Genomic DNA, 17,870 nt, shown 5'->3' on the forward strand with positions numbered 1-17,870 from the left:
CTGATCTGAGATGATATTTTTCTTTTTTAGCATCAACATCTATCAGCTGTAGACTGCAGTGAGTCAAGGTAGCCTCAAGCACGGGAGCAGTGGCTAGTGTGCTGACCCATAGCCACAGTTTCAAGCTGTCATGTCTGTTTTGATATCAGCCTGCGTCCTTTTATTAGACCGCGCTGTGCTTCTCATGCAGGTCATGTCTCACTCGCTGCATACATACTCTTCCCATAAATTAATGTGAATGATGCACTTTGGTTGTCAAAGATCGCTGTCACAGAGTAAAAACCCATCTCAATGCACCAAACACATTTTCATGTATCTGTCACAGTCCCAGTCCCATGCCTCAGCCAAGCCACGGCATGTGTCGGTTTGTGTACTGACCTCACAGGTAGTACACAATAAATACACGCACGCACACACACGCACACACTATGCCCTCACCGGGACAGAAAGTGGGACGGCTGCTGTCAACCTTCAGTAAGCTGACCAATTTAAACATCATGTCACACTGATGGTGTCTCCCACAAGTTTACTGTATCCGGTCTTTAAGTGATGCCGTGATAAATCCTGCTTCCGGGCCCAAACTACTCCGTGTTTAATAAGGCTTTTGTGTTTTTTACATGTTTTAATGCTTTGTATCTTGTTCTATTTAATCTCAACAAGCCCCTAAAAACAGTCAGTGATCACTGTCGGCCTCTCTCGGTTTTTATTACCGCTAATGATTTTAAAGCTCAGTTTTTAAAACCTTACGATGTAACTGCAGCCCAGGCCATGCAGCAGTATATTAATGACTAACCTCGTATTGTGGATGGATTATCTCAGTTATTCTCCCGACTGAAGTTTTGGTCTTTTTACAGTATCCTGCCATACGATTGCATTTGTCCTGAACCTTCGGGAACCCTTGCGTTAACTTTTATTGAATAGAAAAAAGTTAGCGTTCATCCTCCAGCTTCACTGTTAATATTATGTTAACATAGCTGTGTCGCTAGCGATCACGTAGCACATCATTACATAACAGCTAGCCAAACTTCAGTAACCCTACAAATGTCACTGCTGTTTACTTTCCTGTCTTCATTTATGTTGGAAATGGCAGTAGAGCTGTACGTCTTAATTTGTTTTGGAAATGTCTGTCAGAACATGGTATATTATATTTAGATGGAATCTAGCGAGCTAACTTCCTGCTAACGTCTAACTCCGTTAAATTTCATAAATTCGTTTTTCATGGACGCCTGGGTGGTAAACTTAATTGTTACACCTGGTAGAGCAGCAACGCTAATCATTTTATTACAGGTGAAAGGATTTAGACAGTTTTTAACTCTCAGTGATGCCGCAGTGATCGTGTGACTTAGGGACCTGCAGCGGAGTTTGGGCCCAGTCACAGTTAATGATGTCAGACTTAAAGATCGGATTGAACTACAGCTGGGCAGCTCTGCAGCCAAGTGAACTAGTTACTTTTTATACATATAAAAACAGATTTGAACACATACAGGCATAGAGGAGAAAAGTAGTAATCACCTAATTAGACTTCACTTCACCTTCAGGATTGTGGGGTAGGCGTTCAGTACTGTGTTATGCACACTTGTTTAGAGCTTGACATAAATTGGGCATTCAGTCTTTGTCTACTTTGATGGGGATTTCATTCACAATCCCTGTATGCCACACATTATGGCTGTTTAAAGGTTGCACATTTTGACTTCATTGCCAGAAGAGAAGCCCATCATTCTCCTGTTTTTTGTGGCATTGCTCAAGTTGTCCATCCTGCTTTTGATCCATCTGTTACCCAGTCCAAATCTGTGGAGTCTGCTGCCTCCATCTGCGCTCTGTTTTCACCAGCCAGGCCAGGCACACAGGAATCATATCAGAAATGAATGACAGGAAGGCCGGTCTGAGCAATCTGATCATATGTGGGCCAACAATTTCCTTGTTCATATTTGTAAAGATCAGTGTAGCCTTGTTTTGTCTGCTTCACGAAGGTCTTGCATGAAGCACCTTCCAAGTCACCATCTGGTAAGACTCAACCTGTCTGCTCAGATGACCAGCTCTGCTGTGCCGTCTGTCTGCTCGGCTCGGCTCAAATTGAGGCATCTGCATCCGTCTTCCAGCAGAGTGATGGGGACATGCTGCTTACAAAGTGGTCATTAAAGAGAAATACAAAGCCGAATCTGCTTTCAGTCACAAAACTGGGATCCAGGAATAATGGATTGGATGGTGTTCACCTGCTTCACCATCATAAATACATTTGACTACATTTGGGAAATGAGATGCACTAAAATTGGGGTTAAGTTTAAAATTACACTGATTTTACTCAGGTTTTTCTGCAGTTTCAGGTCCAAACTAAGATGGGCAGTGAGTCATGAATAGTTTACAGCATAAATCCTATTGCCACTTTTTCAGCTCTGTAAGCAGGCCTTACACAGCTTGTTCGGGACTAACCAGGCCAGCAAGTCCTCTCTCCTCTAACCCTGGCTTGTTGCTCAGGCATACAGCCAGGACTGTCCTGGCTGTACAGCAGCAGGGGAGGGCCTGCTTATTTGTCCCGTTAATAAAGCCCAGACACAGCCAAAGAGGGAGCCTCACCCAGCCAGCTGGACGATCTCTTAGCAGCACTCCAGACTACAGCATAAATTGTTTGAGAGATACTTTGTTAGTAAGTTATAATTGTGCAGCTGTAGTATAAGGAAATTACTCTTATTTGCGCCAACATAAAAAAATATGTCCATTGTTCTGTTTTGTTTTTTCCCCCACTAAATATTGACTTGATAAAAACACTAAAGTGGCCAGTTGAAGCCTTCAATGTGAACCTGGAACGGAGAGTGCGTGGATCTTTACAGACTGGTGTTTTTGCATTCTCCCAGAGAACAATGCAGTGAGTGTCATTGTTTTATCAGGCTCTGTTAAGTCTGAGTGGATTCAGAGTCAGTAGAGTTTGTTCTGACTGAATAGTGATACAGAATGAAGGAGTGATACTCCCCCCTCAAAGGTTCATGTGCAAAATTGATGAGTTGCAGATGAAGAAAAGTAGGGAGCCCGGCTTTTGTGCCTTGTCTGTTCTGATATATATTCTGATCTGCAATGCCAATGAAAACTTGATGTTTAGCTTTTAATTGATGTACAGCAAACATCAGTTCAGTGTGTAAAGAGAGGGAAAGTGTGAGGGAGTTGTTAAGTCTTACCACCAACAGGTAACTGCCATTGCATTAATAAAATCAGAATTATTACTTATATAGAATAATAGGTAGACGGCGCTCATCAGCCTGAAAGTCCAAGGGAAGTATCTGGAATTGGAGTACCAAACACTGTTGGTCTCATCTGGTACCAGACTAGACTGGTCAGTGCTGTACTGTTGGGTCCACTTGGGCTACAGCCGTTTGTCCATATGAGCTCACCCTTATTCACTTCCTAGAGAGGACAATCCAGCTAACCCAATAAGGATGTCGGCTTTCCTCACTGACTTAACACCAAACACACTGTAGCCATTGCACCAGGCAAAATGGTTGATGCTGTTACAGCCTCATCTCAGCTCCAAATGACAATTTTAGTTGCCATGCAGCATCAGTTGCTGCAGTTATAATAACAGATGCACATTATCTTCAAAAGTCACCACACACAGGTTAAAGATGATGGATTTGCTGTGTTCACTATTTCTATAGCTACTCGTTTCCTGTCAACACTACCATTTTGGATTCCACCTGTTTGTGTTTTAACCAGTGTTTTCACAATAGCAGTTGACTGATCTCTTTTTGCCACAAAAGCAGAACATCTACACTGTGAAGAGCATCATTTCATCTCCTCCTTGGAATAATCCTGCCAAGTTTATTAGAATTTGCCCCTTGGCTACATGATGCTTTTCACTCCCACTTTGGCAATTCCACAACCATAATTAGTAGTGAAATTAGAGTAGTGTGTACTTTCTTCCAACCACTTGAATTAAGTACGTGAATGGCCACCCACTGGGCACCTCATTTGGTTTTAGAGGAGTAACTGTAAAGTACTGAGTTTGCGTAGGACTACAGACATTTTTTTTGTATGCATGATTTTAAAGTATCCCTTATTATGCATTATCTGTTTGTTTGCTGTTGATGAATTACTAAACTCTGTAATTCATCAAGCATGTGGGAAATGTCCTTCTTCAGTCCTGCACCAAATTCACCAAATATTTACTATCCAACACTGTATCACTGCTGCAGCCCAAGCTTGCCATTGTACAGCATTTTTTCTACATTATTTCTTGTCTTTAAAAAAACAACAATGGCTCTTGCCTTGTTTGTGGTATTTTTCGTAATGAGGAAGATTGTGTTAACATAATGTGTCTAAGTGGGAATGAATCTCTGACATTGATTACTTGTGTTTTTTTTAAAGCATTAATGTGTTTGTGCAAATGCATTGTTGAGCCAGCAGTCTTTGATGTTCAGCTTTTAATTGATGTTGCATGTGGCACAAGTACCATTCAAAAGTCTGTATTGTGCACTTATAGCATCTCCTCTAAAAGTCTTGTAATGAAAACTGGATGTGGAGAGTTTAAAAGCCTCCAGTGTTCATCTTTACTTCCGTTAATTGCAAACACTAACACAGTTGCTGAAGAGACTATAAAGAAAAACATTTAAAAATAGAGTCACTTATGTGTATTCTTAATACCGCATCTGTTTTATTATACCCAACTAATTTATCGACTGGCCAATATTATAGTCTGATATTGGCTATTTGCTAATGTTTAGGCATTTGTAATTTCGGAGGTTGCATCGTCAACATCAATGAGATGAAAAAAAAAGTAGTCGAAATTAGGGCTGGGTGATATGAGGAATATCTAATGTCGCAATATTTTTTTGCTATATTGCGATACAATATATTTCACGAAATGTTTTGAGCCCTAACATCTTCGGTACTGGGGGCAAATGAGCTGCAGTTTAAGCCTCTGTGAGTTTATGTAAATATCGGCATGTGTGGTATCCACAGAAACCTCAGCTAAAAGCACATATAAACCATTTCTACAACCACCAAACAACAAAAACGACAAACAATTAAAGAGCAGTTACATCATTTTGCCAAATGTGCCTAAACACAAACAACGAAGCCACAAACTCACTCAACTTCATGGAACCAAGCAAACTGCTAAAACTGCAAGTTTTGTCACTGGCTCTGACCAGTTTACTGAACCAGCTGCAAAGAAACCCATAAATGTGCTTCACGTTCGATAAACAATAACATGGACTTAATGTGCTGTTTTTCAGTTTCTCTCGCCAGAAGGCGTTGTAGCTTGTATCACAGCTGGTTTATTTAAAGTTGTTTTTTTTTTTTTTTGTTTTTTTTTTGTTTTTTTTTTGGGTGTGTGGGGGAAGATGTTGACATGTGGAGTTTGAGAAAGTATTTATTTTGCAGTGGATGACTTTTAAGCTGATGGACTAATTTCGTGGTACTGCTACCTTTAGCGCCAATGGTTTTATGGCATGTTTTGCAAATTACCAGATTTTGTTCAACATCCTCCTTGTGAAATCCAAACGATGGAGCCATATTTTTCCTTATCTGGTAGCAGATCAGCGCGTGATCAGCGCAGTGTGCCGGGCACTGTTCAGAGGGTGGATTAATTATGCATTCGCAAAATACCAAAACCACTCACAGTGAATCACATGCAGACAGCTTAATATTTCCATGGCAGCCTATACTCAGTGGTTAACCATTTTAACAATAGCATGTGGGGAAAAAAACTTGTTTGATATATCGTCCGCCCCTAGCCGATTTATGGGAGTAGTGACATTTTTAATCACCAAATATCAGTATCAGTCTTAGAAATCCTATATCCAGTATGTCTGAACCATACTGGATATAAAATGTGTCACTTCAAATGTAGGCAGATCTAATGTTATATCTTATTCCAGATCTTTTCAGTGTGCGGCCGTTCTTTGTTCTTGGCAGTTGTCTTCATTTACCTTTCCAGTGTGTTTCTAGAAAGTGCCTACATTAAACTATAGAAAGAGTTTGAAACACATCAACACGTTTGCATATTTTGCCAAGTACTGTGTTGCTTTGGAGGTTTTTTAAGTTTTTTTTTTTTTTTTTTTAGATACTAAATAATGATCAGAGGCTTACAAGCAAATCTCATTTTCAGACATGCCTGGGCTTATGTGTGTACTCAGGAGTTTTAAAACACAGTTTTAACACACAAAAAATATGACATTTTTTATATCATGTGAAAGTTTATATTGGGGAATTATCGGGGACATGGCCCTGCTGCTCATCTGTGTATTACATCCCCTCTGTTCTCTCCAGGAGTTAATTTAAGGAGCAGAAGATTGCGAGTGAATCTATTAGAAAGCCTGTGATTTAGCAGGTCGTCACCCTCCTCTGTTCAGTCCCCTTCCCCTTATTGCAGCCTTATTGCTCTCCTCCTACACACACACCCCTAGCATCAAGCTACACTGTGTGGCTGTGTGCATATTTGACTGATATTTCACTGTTCCTCAGTGAATTTACACAAAGGCTTATTTAAAGCATCACAGTACAGGTGCTGTGCTCCGCTAATGTTTCCTGGAATCAATTCAGAATGACCCCCAACATCATACAAGGGCATAACTAAATATAATGACAGCTGCATTGATTAGAACAATGGCAGTGAACATGAAAGTTGGTGTCAGGGCTAGGGATGGGTATCGTTTAGGTTTTATCCGATACCGGTGCCAAACTGGTACTTTTGAAACGGTGCCGGTGCTCAAACCGGTGCTTAAAGAATGGAAAACACAAACTTTGTCCAAAAACCTCTTATGTTTTTATTTTTAGAATTCTTTTTTTTCTACAAAATGATAACCAAGTTAGCCTTTTCTGTTGATACAACATACCTCCTTTGGTTGGAACCGGTGCTTAAACAATGGAAAACACAAACTTTGTCCTAAAACCTCTCATGTTTAGCTGTTTTTATTGTAAAAAGATAACAATGTTAGCCTTTTTTGCAGCTATAGGGCATATATGGTATTACTCTATCAAACAAGAAGACAACCGCATGTAACTACGACGGTGTTTGCTAGTTCACCTTACATGCATTAATTTAATAACGTGGTTAGCCTACTTAACGTAAATTACACACAAACAACATTAACCTCCTCACGCAGAGAAGAACGGCTGCTGCTGCCATCATCATCCGTCATCATTTCTGCTACACTGGCAGGGCTAGGGGCCAGGACTCTCCTCTTCGGGTTCTTGGGGGATGTTGCTAACTCCAGGTCCGATAACAGGCACCACACCCGCAGTAGATGTGCTCGGTGCTTGGTCTTGCAGCAAGCTATAAAATACGGTGCATTTCTCGGCTTTTAAAAAATCGCTATGCGTTGCCAGGTGTTTCATCAGATTTGAGGTGTTACCTCCTTTGCACAGTATCACCTTAAAGCACTTGTTGCAGGCTGCTGAGTTTGCATCTTTTGCTGTGAAGTACAGCAAGACTTTTGACCGCTCCGCCTTGGGCGTTTTTAATCTGTAGCTCTGCTCTTAAAGGATGTACGTACCTGGGTCCGCCTACTATCCTTGGAAAGGTAAAATGATTGGCTAGAATCCAAAGTGTATGACATGTCAAGAAAAAAAAAAGCACCAAAATGTGCGCTGCTTTTTGGTCTGGTTACTACCGTTTATGTCAGTACCGGTACCCATCCCTAGTCAGGGCTGCTATGCTGACTAAGAAGTCATTGATTGGCTATGCTTGTCATGCAGAGTGGCTATTTCTGTGTCGAACTAAATATATTTATTCATTTTGTGGGGTAAGACACAAACAATCCAATATTGTAGAAGAATTTATGTGTGGGTGTAGAGGCTGTTTGTGTTTTTCTGATATTTCCAGCATATGAGAAAGGATTGTTCCTGAAAAAAACATATTGGGTTTACAAATATATGTTTTGATGTAACTATGGTATAAGTAGTCACTGTAGTTACAGGTACAGGCAGTCTGTCTTTCTTACTGTGATGTCTGTATGTATTGCAACCTATACGTTTTTTTTTTTTTTTTAATTATTATTATTTTAAACATTGCAAATGGACCCCAATTGACAATAAAATGTACAATTAAGTGGAAAAACTTGAATGTACAAGAGATATTAAAACACAAACAAAAGTACGTTTTTGGGGTAGATGCCAATACATGCATTTTTGCTTGATAAGGAACCTCTAGATTTAGCATGTCTGACATAATTTGAAAAGGTAGTTTTCCAATATTGTTGAAATATTGCTGTTTCCCCTCCAAACACTTGATACATGTGTCACAAATATCAGGAGACCATCAGTTAAACTTGGTTGGGGTGATATAGGTCCTCATCACCGTTTGTATTTTAACATCTTCATTATTGTATGGATTGATTGTTTTTGTTTTGGGACTTTTAGGCATGCCTTTCCTCACTTCTTTTCATCTGTATTTGCTTGGGCATCCTTTCTCTGTGCTTCTAACATGTCAATAGTTGATTTGCTCTCATGCAACAGCAATACTGTATAAACTAAAGAAATCTAAATTTCCTTATCAACAATAAGGTTTTCAAGGTGGGATAGTGGTGGCTCAGACATTAGATGCTATACGTCTGTATTTTAAGAATTTGACATTTTTAATTGCAGATACTTGAGAAAATGTTTGTAACCCAATGCCACCCAGATTTTGAAGCCACTATCTGTCCTTCCAGCCCTAAAGGATTCATTGCAGCATATGGGGTAGTAAGATCATATGGAGGAAGTAGCTTTAATATGCCACTTTGTATCATATGTCGAAAGTATTTTCTAAGGACAAGGTTTCCCATTTTTCCTTTGAGTGTATAATATAAAAACAGAATATAAGAACAGTTTTACTGGAAGATTAGTAGCTCTGACCCACATGATTATACATTGAGGCAGCCATCTGTCTGATGTCTCCCTGACCTCACAAATCAATGCTCCTAGGTCACTGGGATAAATATTTTACTATCAAGGATAATTTTAAGACTTTAAATTTTAAGTTTGTTAGGAAAAACTCTCGCTGGCGTACAGGGGTATTCTATGCTCTTGGTCACCAAGTTGTATAGCCACTAGACCCACCTCTATCACCACAGTCAAGGCCTCATGACAAGCATTATTAGCATTAGTAATAAAGAACATCCCATGCTGCCAGATCACTCTAGAAAAATGGTTTGGTGGCTATATTAGTAGTTATTGTATGTTGCAATTTACTCAGTCATCTCTTCTCTCAAATAGCTGTTTTTGACATAGGTTTTAAGCAGGAAGTCATTTTAATCTCTAAAATTACTTAATTTCAGCTTGTGATTTATATGTTAACCATATTTAATAAATTTGTTTGTTCCATATGTCATTTGTATCAGATCAGTACAAAAAGTAAGAGGGAGTTTGCTGTACTGAGCCCATGGCAACCACTAATAGGGCAAAACAAAGAAACATTAACACATGAAAACATTTAAACCCATAAGTCACCACTCCCTTACTCAAAACAATGAATATGCTGGGCATATGATTATTCTTTTTAAGAAGGAGCAGCTGAAAACTTCAAAACCAACCCGTGGTCTCTACCAACCATGAACCTTATTAAACATTTAGTCTTATATAACAGGCCCTGTTCAAGATCAAACTGTTCCATCTGAGTATAAATGGTTTTACGATGTAAATTTCAGTCACAACAGAAAGAATGAATTGAAAAAATATTCAGGCAACACAAATTCTGTAAACCATGCCACAATGAACAATGCCAGATACAAAACCTGATGTAAAATCAACTGTAGGGCATCCTTAATAGATGAAACTCCATATAATAAATCCTATTGAGTTTTTAATTTGAACGGCAACTACTCACGAACTAGTCGTGGAATACACTGTTTTCCCTAGCAACAACAGTGTCCCAGCAGGTTGTCGATCATCTATGCCTGTGTGACTCTGTTCATGTGCAGCTGATTCTGCATCATTGTTGTCCTCCAGAAATATTAAAATTGGATTGCTTAAGTCATTTCTGCAGTTTGATGGAGATGTGTAAGTGCATTCATGTCTGCAACTCATGAAATCTTACAAAGTGGATCTATATCAGGAAGTGCTCTTTGGAAGTAGCCATTTACAGGAAATCAAAGTTATTATAACAGCAGGTACTTTTTGTCAGCCCATTCTCTGACAGAAAGTGAAATTGACTTTCTGTCAGAGAATGGGGGTTCAGTAACTTGAACGCATACTTTCATAGACGTGGTGATTCCCTGATTGGTGGAACCATTTAATCTTCTATAGTAGGAATTCTAGTGGTAGCATGATTAGTAGGAGTTTGTGTAAAACTGGATGAAGCAGCTACAAAGTTTGCTTTTCTTCCCATGCTTTGATGTAAAAATCATCCTAGCTTTTTCCCAATAAATGTTTTAATGGAACAGTGTTGCTGTTTTGAACCCTAATAGTTTCTTTCACTCAACCTGAGCTCACCGTTTCAGTAACGGCTCCGACTCCACATTAAACTGTGCCAGCGTCATCACCGCTGCTGCTGTGTTATCATTGTTTTTGTTTAAAACTGGGGGCTGAGAATGCACACTTGCAGCACAAGCGCATTGGCTTCATCTTTCTGACAAGGAATCTACATTCATCTTTGTTGGTCTTTCTTTTACAAGACACCTGAGTAGCAAAGAGTAAACGGGTCATACTTGTCTTCACAATCTTTCTCAGTCTTCTTTTTGGACTCTTGTTATGATCGGTCTCTTTCTCAAAATGTCCTTCTTCCAAATAAAAACAAAGCCATTCACAGCACATTTTTAGACCCAGCATTAAAGAGTAAGTGTCCTTTGTACCACAGACTTGCTTTGCTTTCTTCTGTCCTTTCCTTCCACACACCTCCTCTCCCTCTCTGTCTCATTTGTTTGGCACTCTGCCAGGCTGCTCAGTGAGCCAGAAGCTGACTCTGCCAACATGTGTGTGTTTGTGTGCATCAGATTAACTTGCGTTTTATTCTGTGTTTATTTTTAATTCTCTCAAGGCTGTGTGTGTGCTTTGCCCTCACGTACCCTGTTGTCAGGTTCAGGTAAAAACCGTTGCACAGATGCACCTCGATTAAAGTTCCTAAAGGCGTGGGAATTATCATCACTATTTTGTCTGTCATAATCTTCTTCCTCCATCGTATTCTGCTGTTCTGACATTTTCTATGCAGGCAGTGGGAGTGCCTACTCAGTCCTAGATTTCACACAGTTCTCATTGGGCCTTTTTAATTAATACTAGCAGTGCTTTTATTAACGTCTTCTTCCACTCCTCCCGGTGGCAGCTGACTGTTTAATTACAGCAGGAGGCTAGCTGTACCCGCAAACTGGGTAGGACTAGGAAGGGAGGAAAGGATTGACATTCTCGTGACATAACTTAAAGCAATGTTTTGAATGTGACTATTTTTTTATGGATTTAAACATAACTGGGTTGTAGAGAGCTTTCAGGTGTATAAATGTATATGTGTGTGAGAGTGTTCCTGGAAAATGGGACCTGTACTCAGCAAAGCCCACCTTTCATAGATACAAATAATAATAATAAGAAGAAGTGTCTTTTTGCTTCTTTGCTGCAGCAGACACTGTGTATTTGGAGCTTAAAGATATGATGGTTGTAACAAGGGAGGGAAATTTGATGCTTTAAAACGCCATAACAAGCACTGTTTGTTGTTTCAAGCCAGGGGTAGGCAACCTTTCTGATGGCGAGTGCCATCTAAAATTTCCTCAGAAGTCAGTATGCCATATGATTGCATTAGCAATAAGTTTAATAACACTCTATATAAACAGTTGCACACTATATAGAACAACTTTATAGAATTATATTTGTTTGCAGATGTTGGCAGCTATCAGCGAATACTTATCAGCTATTTTGAAACAAAAAAAGGACACTTTTTATCCATAACAGCAAATGATCTGTACAACAGAAAATGCAAATGCTATTTATGGTCTCCTCACAACAATGATAAGAAAAATAAACTGAGCCAATATGGCATGTTTGTTAATACACATGTTAATCTGATCTCTGGTCCAGCATTTAGACGGCTACCCGAGGACACTCATGTGAGAGAAAATCTGTTCACACAGACATGTAGAGCCAAATACTGTCAATAAGGCCTCTGCAATGTTCTGAAGACAGTTAAACTTGTCAGGTAGTGATGTCCAGCAGGTGAAAATGCAAGCTCCATGAACACGCACAGCTATGGATTCCAGCTGCTTCGATGTTGCATTAACTGGCATTAACTCAGCCAGTTAATGCGAGACAAATCTAGCTGCTCATTAAAGATTTCTGGTTTGATCAGAAAAGAAAACATTGGTCCATACACCTGAAAGTCCCAAAAATGCATTGTGAATTCTGTCTCGAGTCTACGGATGTTTCCGTGTATTTCCACGGTGCTGATGCTGTGCTGAGTGGAAAGCTCCTGAAGCTTTTGAAGTGTCGGAATATGGAAAGCCAACAATGTCCCTCTCACAAGTAGGCTAAGTTATTTTTAGCCAATTACAAGTTGAATGTGGTAGTTGGGGTTGTTAGCTAAGATACCGTCATTAAGAAGCAGCACAACTAATGTGTCTATGCAAGCTAATTTGCGATGTGCACCACTGGTGCGGCCATTTATTTTTTAATGCACCTTCTCAGATTAATTCACTGCGTGTCGTGCCAAGGGCTGGACTGGGACAAAAAAATTGGCCCGGTCATTTTGACTAAAGACCGGCCCACCAGGTATTAAAGCCATAAAGCCTTTGAATGAAAACAAACACTGTTGTGACAGTGATGTACAGTCTTGTTGGTATATGTATGATTTCTATACATTTTATGTCAGGTAAAAAAACTTTGTCTGTAAGCTTCAGAAAATTATTTAACAAAAGCGAGACATTTTAAATGAGAATAAGAAAGGAAAGTATTTCTTTGTGCCCCCCTTTCCCTGTTAATGCTCTACCTGGCCCCCTGGAAATACTTTGCTAGACCCGCCCCTGCACAAGTTACAGCTGTCAGCTACTTAGAAAAGGATCCTGGTGTTATTTGTCTCTCAGAAACGGTTCATAACTTCCCTTTAACTCATTCATGTCACCTAAAAGGTAAACCTGTTTCTCCATCACCTGTTCAGCTCTGATGATTCAGTAAGGACATCTCCTGGTTTCATCTTCATGTTTCCCTCTCAACAGATATACAAACCAATATCATGACCAGCAGCTTTTCCAGCTGTGGCTCCAGCAAACATCTAGAAATTAATATTAAATAAATTCTAACAGCTGATCAAGCTTAAACGTGCTGCTGTTGTTTAGCGCGACATCCGCTGGTTTCCTCTTTCTGGCGCAAAGTGGGCGATAAACAAACGAGAGAAAAGCCAATCAGCTGATCATTGATCAGTTTCATGATTGAAGTAGCAACAGGAGAGAGAGGGGGAGAGAATGAGAGGAGAAGACGCAGCTGCAGCGTAATGATGCAGAATAAGTCCAGCTTTGTGTCTTTTTTTTCTATTCTAGTTGAAGTATGGAACAAATCTCGTTTCTTTTCAGCTCAACACGAAACGCGTAATATTTTCTCTGAATACGGGACGATTCAGTTTTTACGGGACGGTTGGCAACTCTAATAATAAATTTTATGAATAAAATAAAGTTCACTATCGGTAACATCATAGCACCCACCCAGCTGTATAGAAACTCTGTCATGCTAGCTAGCACGCAGTACGAGTTATTGTAACTGACTGTAAAAAGTCAGCACAACAAAAATAAACTTCACCTAAACTTGGTTTATATCTGACCCAGATAGACTGCAGGTCATAAATTCTTACCTGAAGTTCAGTTCACTTGACACTCGGACCGGCCCCGCCTCAGGTCTCTCCTCCTCCTGCCTCCCCTTTCTATCATCCACCTGGCCTCTTGTGGCAGCTCCGCCATAGCCACCACCAAACAACTGAGTTATTTTTACACATCAGCCAGCATCTGGCCAATGCACCACCTTTCATTGTTTATACTGTTAGAAAAAATAAAAAAATCATCGGCCCATAAAAACAAAAATTCACCATCGGCCCACCGAGCAAATGCCCGGTATGCCCGATGGCCAGTCCAGCTATGGTCGTGCCATCAGTTAACCCTTCGCGTGCCAGCTGTGGCACGCGTGCCTAGGGTTGCCGACCCCTGTTTTAAGCTATTGTAAGCAATATACGCATGCACTGTGGGCTCTAGATATGGGATCCATGTAACTGATCATTACATGTTCTTTGACCAGCAAGTTCCTATATACAGCAACAAGCAATAGTACTTCAAATCCCCCATTTCACTGCTAATGTCAATGACATTACAGGACCTGTTTTCATTTATTTATTTATTTTTTTACCAGGCTATAAACACAGCATTTTAAAATGAATGTCTAGGGGCATTTACTCTTTTGGAGCCTGCAGGTTTTGGCACGTCATTTTTCTTTTTTAACCGTGGAGGTTGCTCTCTGTGGTCCTGACATTTTCTGGAGTTCATGTGTGGAAACGTTAAAATGGTATTGTGAACAAAGCCTTAAAGTATTTTTTGTCACAACTTATAAATGATCTACTTTAACTTCTCCATAGGTAGGTTGTTGCTTGAATCCTTTATAAACAATAAACCAAAATAGTAAAAAAAAAGAAAAATAATAATAATAATAGCACATAGCACTGTCTTTTTATTTGTTAGAATATCAGTCTGTCTTTGTCCCAGGGTGGTTAACAACACTTGGCTGCTCCGCTGTCTCAGACTCACTTACTGGCTGGTTTTTATAGCTGAACTGCTTGGTAGTCATTTTACTGTCCCAGCAGTAGTCTGGGGCTTCTGTGCCAGTGCTGAGTCATAGAGCTTCAGTTACCACAAGGAGGTTGGAGGAGGGGGAGAATAGCTCGAGTGGAGGAAGGCCATTGGCAGAGTGCTGTCTCACTGTCTCAGCACTCCTGCCCCAAAGATAACACCCAAGAGCTGTCACAGCCCCTCCCTCCCTACTGTTCTCATTCACAATTCCTCAGCAGGAAGGGAGATGGGAAACGGCACATTTGGCTGGGAACAGCTGAGATGTGTGGGAGCTGTCACCTCACCAGTAATGAAAACAAACTTCCTCATTTTTCTATCTTTTCAGTATATCAGGTTGTATACCTTTGGGTTATGGTCACGTCAGGCTCTTTCATCTTGAAGTTAACACAAATATTTTTCTGACATTTCAAAGCTAACAAGCCTAGACAAGCTCTTCTTCACAGGCTGGCCTGAGTGGGAGGAATCAAGTGTCCATTAAAAACAGCAGCTGTGTTTATCGGGAGAAAAATGAATAAGTCAGATATGACAGAAAGACAGACTGTTTGTCTCTGTAATGTGGGAAGTGTAATGAAAGATGTTCAGGCACCTGGAAAACTACAAACTCTTCCTTCTTCTCTTGTTCTCTTCGTGGCTTGCCTTTGCAGATAGATGCAATGTCAGAAAGAACAATTTACATTGGAATTAAGCCAGAGCACTTTCTTATTTTATGGAAATCAGAGAAAAAGTATGGTGAATCCTGAGGATGAAGTGATTTTTGTGATGCCTGATTGACAGGTGTAGATTAGCCGTGAGCAGGTTTTGTTCCTTCTGATGCCTTAATTGGATGAGCACTTCAATGTACCGACAGTATGTCTGCAGAAATTTACCTCAGCTTAACAGGATGGATCGAGGAAGAAAAGGTTCTTAGTTAAATGCTCAAACCTGTAGCACAAAAATGAGCCATCCATTTGAGTCAGATGTTTTTTCTCTTTGAAACGCTGCTCAGTCCCCACTCCCTCTACTTCCTGTTGTTCTTATTTTTCTTCAGCTCCTGAAAACCTTCACTTCTAATTAGGGCTGGGTCATTTGGTTTGTAAAAATGCGAAAACTTCAGTGGTGTGGAACTGGTTTAGCTTTCGTCCATCAGATACACAACAAAGCACTATTTTTGGTAGAGCATGCTGGCGGGCCATCGATATTGCCGTGTTTTTTGGAAAATACAGCGCACCTAAAATCAATCCTTTGATTTTTCTGAAAATCAACAGTTTCCCTTATAATCCCGAGTGCCTTATGTAGGAATTCTAGTTGTGTTTACTGACCTCGAAACGATTTTATGTGGTACGCAGCGCTCGAAAATCTGTCAAATGTTTTAGTACGACTTTGCAAAGCTACGAACCCGCACCGCTTGATGAATTGTCGGAGCATTACGGCTATTGTAGGCGCATTACGGCTATTGTAGGCAGTAGCCTCGCGGAGTGATACGTACTGTGCTTCAACATAATATTACCGTATTGTGTGTGTATAACCTCTTTTTAAGTTTTGTGGATATTATACATGGTTATGCTGAGGATATGTCGGCCAGTTTCCACTGGAAATGCCTTTTCGTTAAACTGTCAGCAAGGAATTTGCATTTGCACTGTTAAATTTTTATATAACTTTAATGCACATAAAAAACAGCTGCTTGTTTAAGTGCAAATACATTGATGGTTTTTTTGCACTAATAAAGTTGTGGAGTTGTAAAGTATTTTGTCTAGTGTCAATTATATCGTTAGTTATATCGTTATCGCTAATTTTCAGATGAATATTGTGATAAATATTTTTGGTCATATCGCCCTGCTCTGCTTCTAATTGTATAGACACTCTTTAATACATTTTTTGTTTCTCATCTTAATTTCCGTCCTTCTGTTTCATTTTATTCTTCTGTTTGTTTGTTTTTTCATATTTTCCTGGTGTTTGTCCCCCCTCTTTCCTCTCATGCAGACACACACACCTCATGCCTGTCAGCTCTTCTTCTTCTCTTTCTGTGGCCTGACCAGCTGGGTGGAAAGAATCACTTGTTTATCTCCCCTGCTGCCCGTCAGGGGCTTTTGCTTTGCTGCCACCGTTGCCTAGCAACTGCAGCAAAAGTCGGCATTGGCTGCTTATACAGAGACTGTGTGTGTGTGTGTGTGTGTGAGAGAGAGAGAGAGAGAGAGAGAGAGAGAGAGAGACTCCATGTTGACTCGGCAGGCTGAGGACAGACACACCGCTCTCACCACTCCCTCGGCGCAGAAGTGGTCGCCAGCCTTTGTGTGACTCCAGAGTAGGCACACGTACACAAACCTTAGCAGTGTTCAGTGTGGAGATGGCACGATACCACTTTTTTATGTCCGATACCGATATCATAAATTTGGATATCTGCCGATACCGATATGAATCCAATATAGTGTGTTTTTAAATCAATAAAATGTTTTTTTTTTAATATCTTGCTGCATTTTGTATAAGTTTATACTCAAGTTTAAATAAATAACAACACTAAAGCTATTCTGTTATACCTGTATGTAAAAAAAACACACTGCACCCAAAATATTTCATAGTTCAGCAACACTGATCAATCTAATAAAGTTAAACCTACTCCATCCTCCCTATTCTGGTAGGGAGGATGGAGTGGCACATTTGTGAGCAAACTTTGCCAGCCCAGGTCAAACGAGTCATTCCTCCCTCCACCACAGAGTGCCCATTCAGTCAGTACTCTTTACTATTTTAAAGAGTACTTAGCAGAAATATTAAGCAACCTAACTAATAGGGTTGCAAACTCCCAGCAAAAAATAAATAAATAAATAGGGAACCACCCTCCACCTCATGATGCTTAATCGATGTAATCAAATTTAATTTGATGCAGGGGGGAAAATGCACAGAAATAAATTATTTTTCAAGAATAATTAAATAGATTCAACATCTTTCTTCAGACTGCACAGATGGTATCTTCCCAAAGGAAAAAGTACTAGCTTACTAGGGTATATTAGACTTAACAGTTACTATATACAGTAATGGACTTCTATATATTTCACATCAGATTAAAACTTGGGTGTAAGATTCAGATAATTATTTATTAAAAGCTAGACATTTTAAATGAGAATAAGAAAGAAAAGTATGTCTTTGTGCCCCCTTTTCCCTGTTCATGCCCTATCGGCCCCCCTG

At 39.9% G+C, this 17,870-nt stretch overlaps 1 protein-coding gene and 1 long non-coding RNA gene across 3 annotated transcripts in view; one reads left to right on the forward strand and one right to left on the reverse strand.

Moving 5' to 3' along the window:
* Window positions 1-17,870, forward strand: part of rev3l (REV3 like, DNA directed polymerase zeta catalytic subunit) — an 85,486-nt gene that overhangs the window by 18,237 nt on the left and 49,379 nt on the right. The window lies entirely within an intron of this gene.
* On the reverse strand, window positions 6,024-16,125 carry LOC146502736 (uncharacterized). The gene is made up of 2 exons (XR_014869617.1): window positions 12,478-16,125; window positions 6,024-12,358 (listed from the first exon to the last, which is right to left on the reverse strand). It is a non-coding gene; the product is annotated as an uncharacterized LOC146502736 (long non-coding RNA).

This window comes from Neolamprologus multifasciatus, chromosome 15 (genome assembly GCF_963576455.1).
Source record: "Neolamprologus multifasciatus chromosome 15, fNeoMul1.2, whole genome shotgun sequence".
Taxonomy (NCBI): domain Eukaryota; kingdom Metazoa; phylum Chordata; class Actinopteri; order Cichliformes; family Cichlidae; genus Neolamprologus; species Neolamprologus multifasciatus.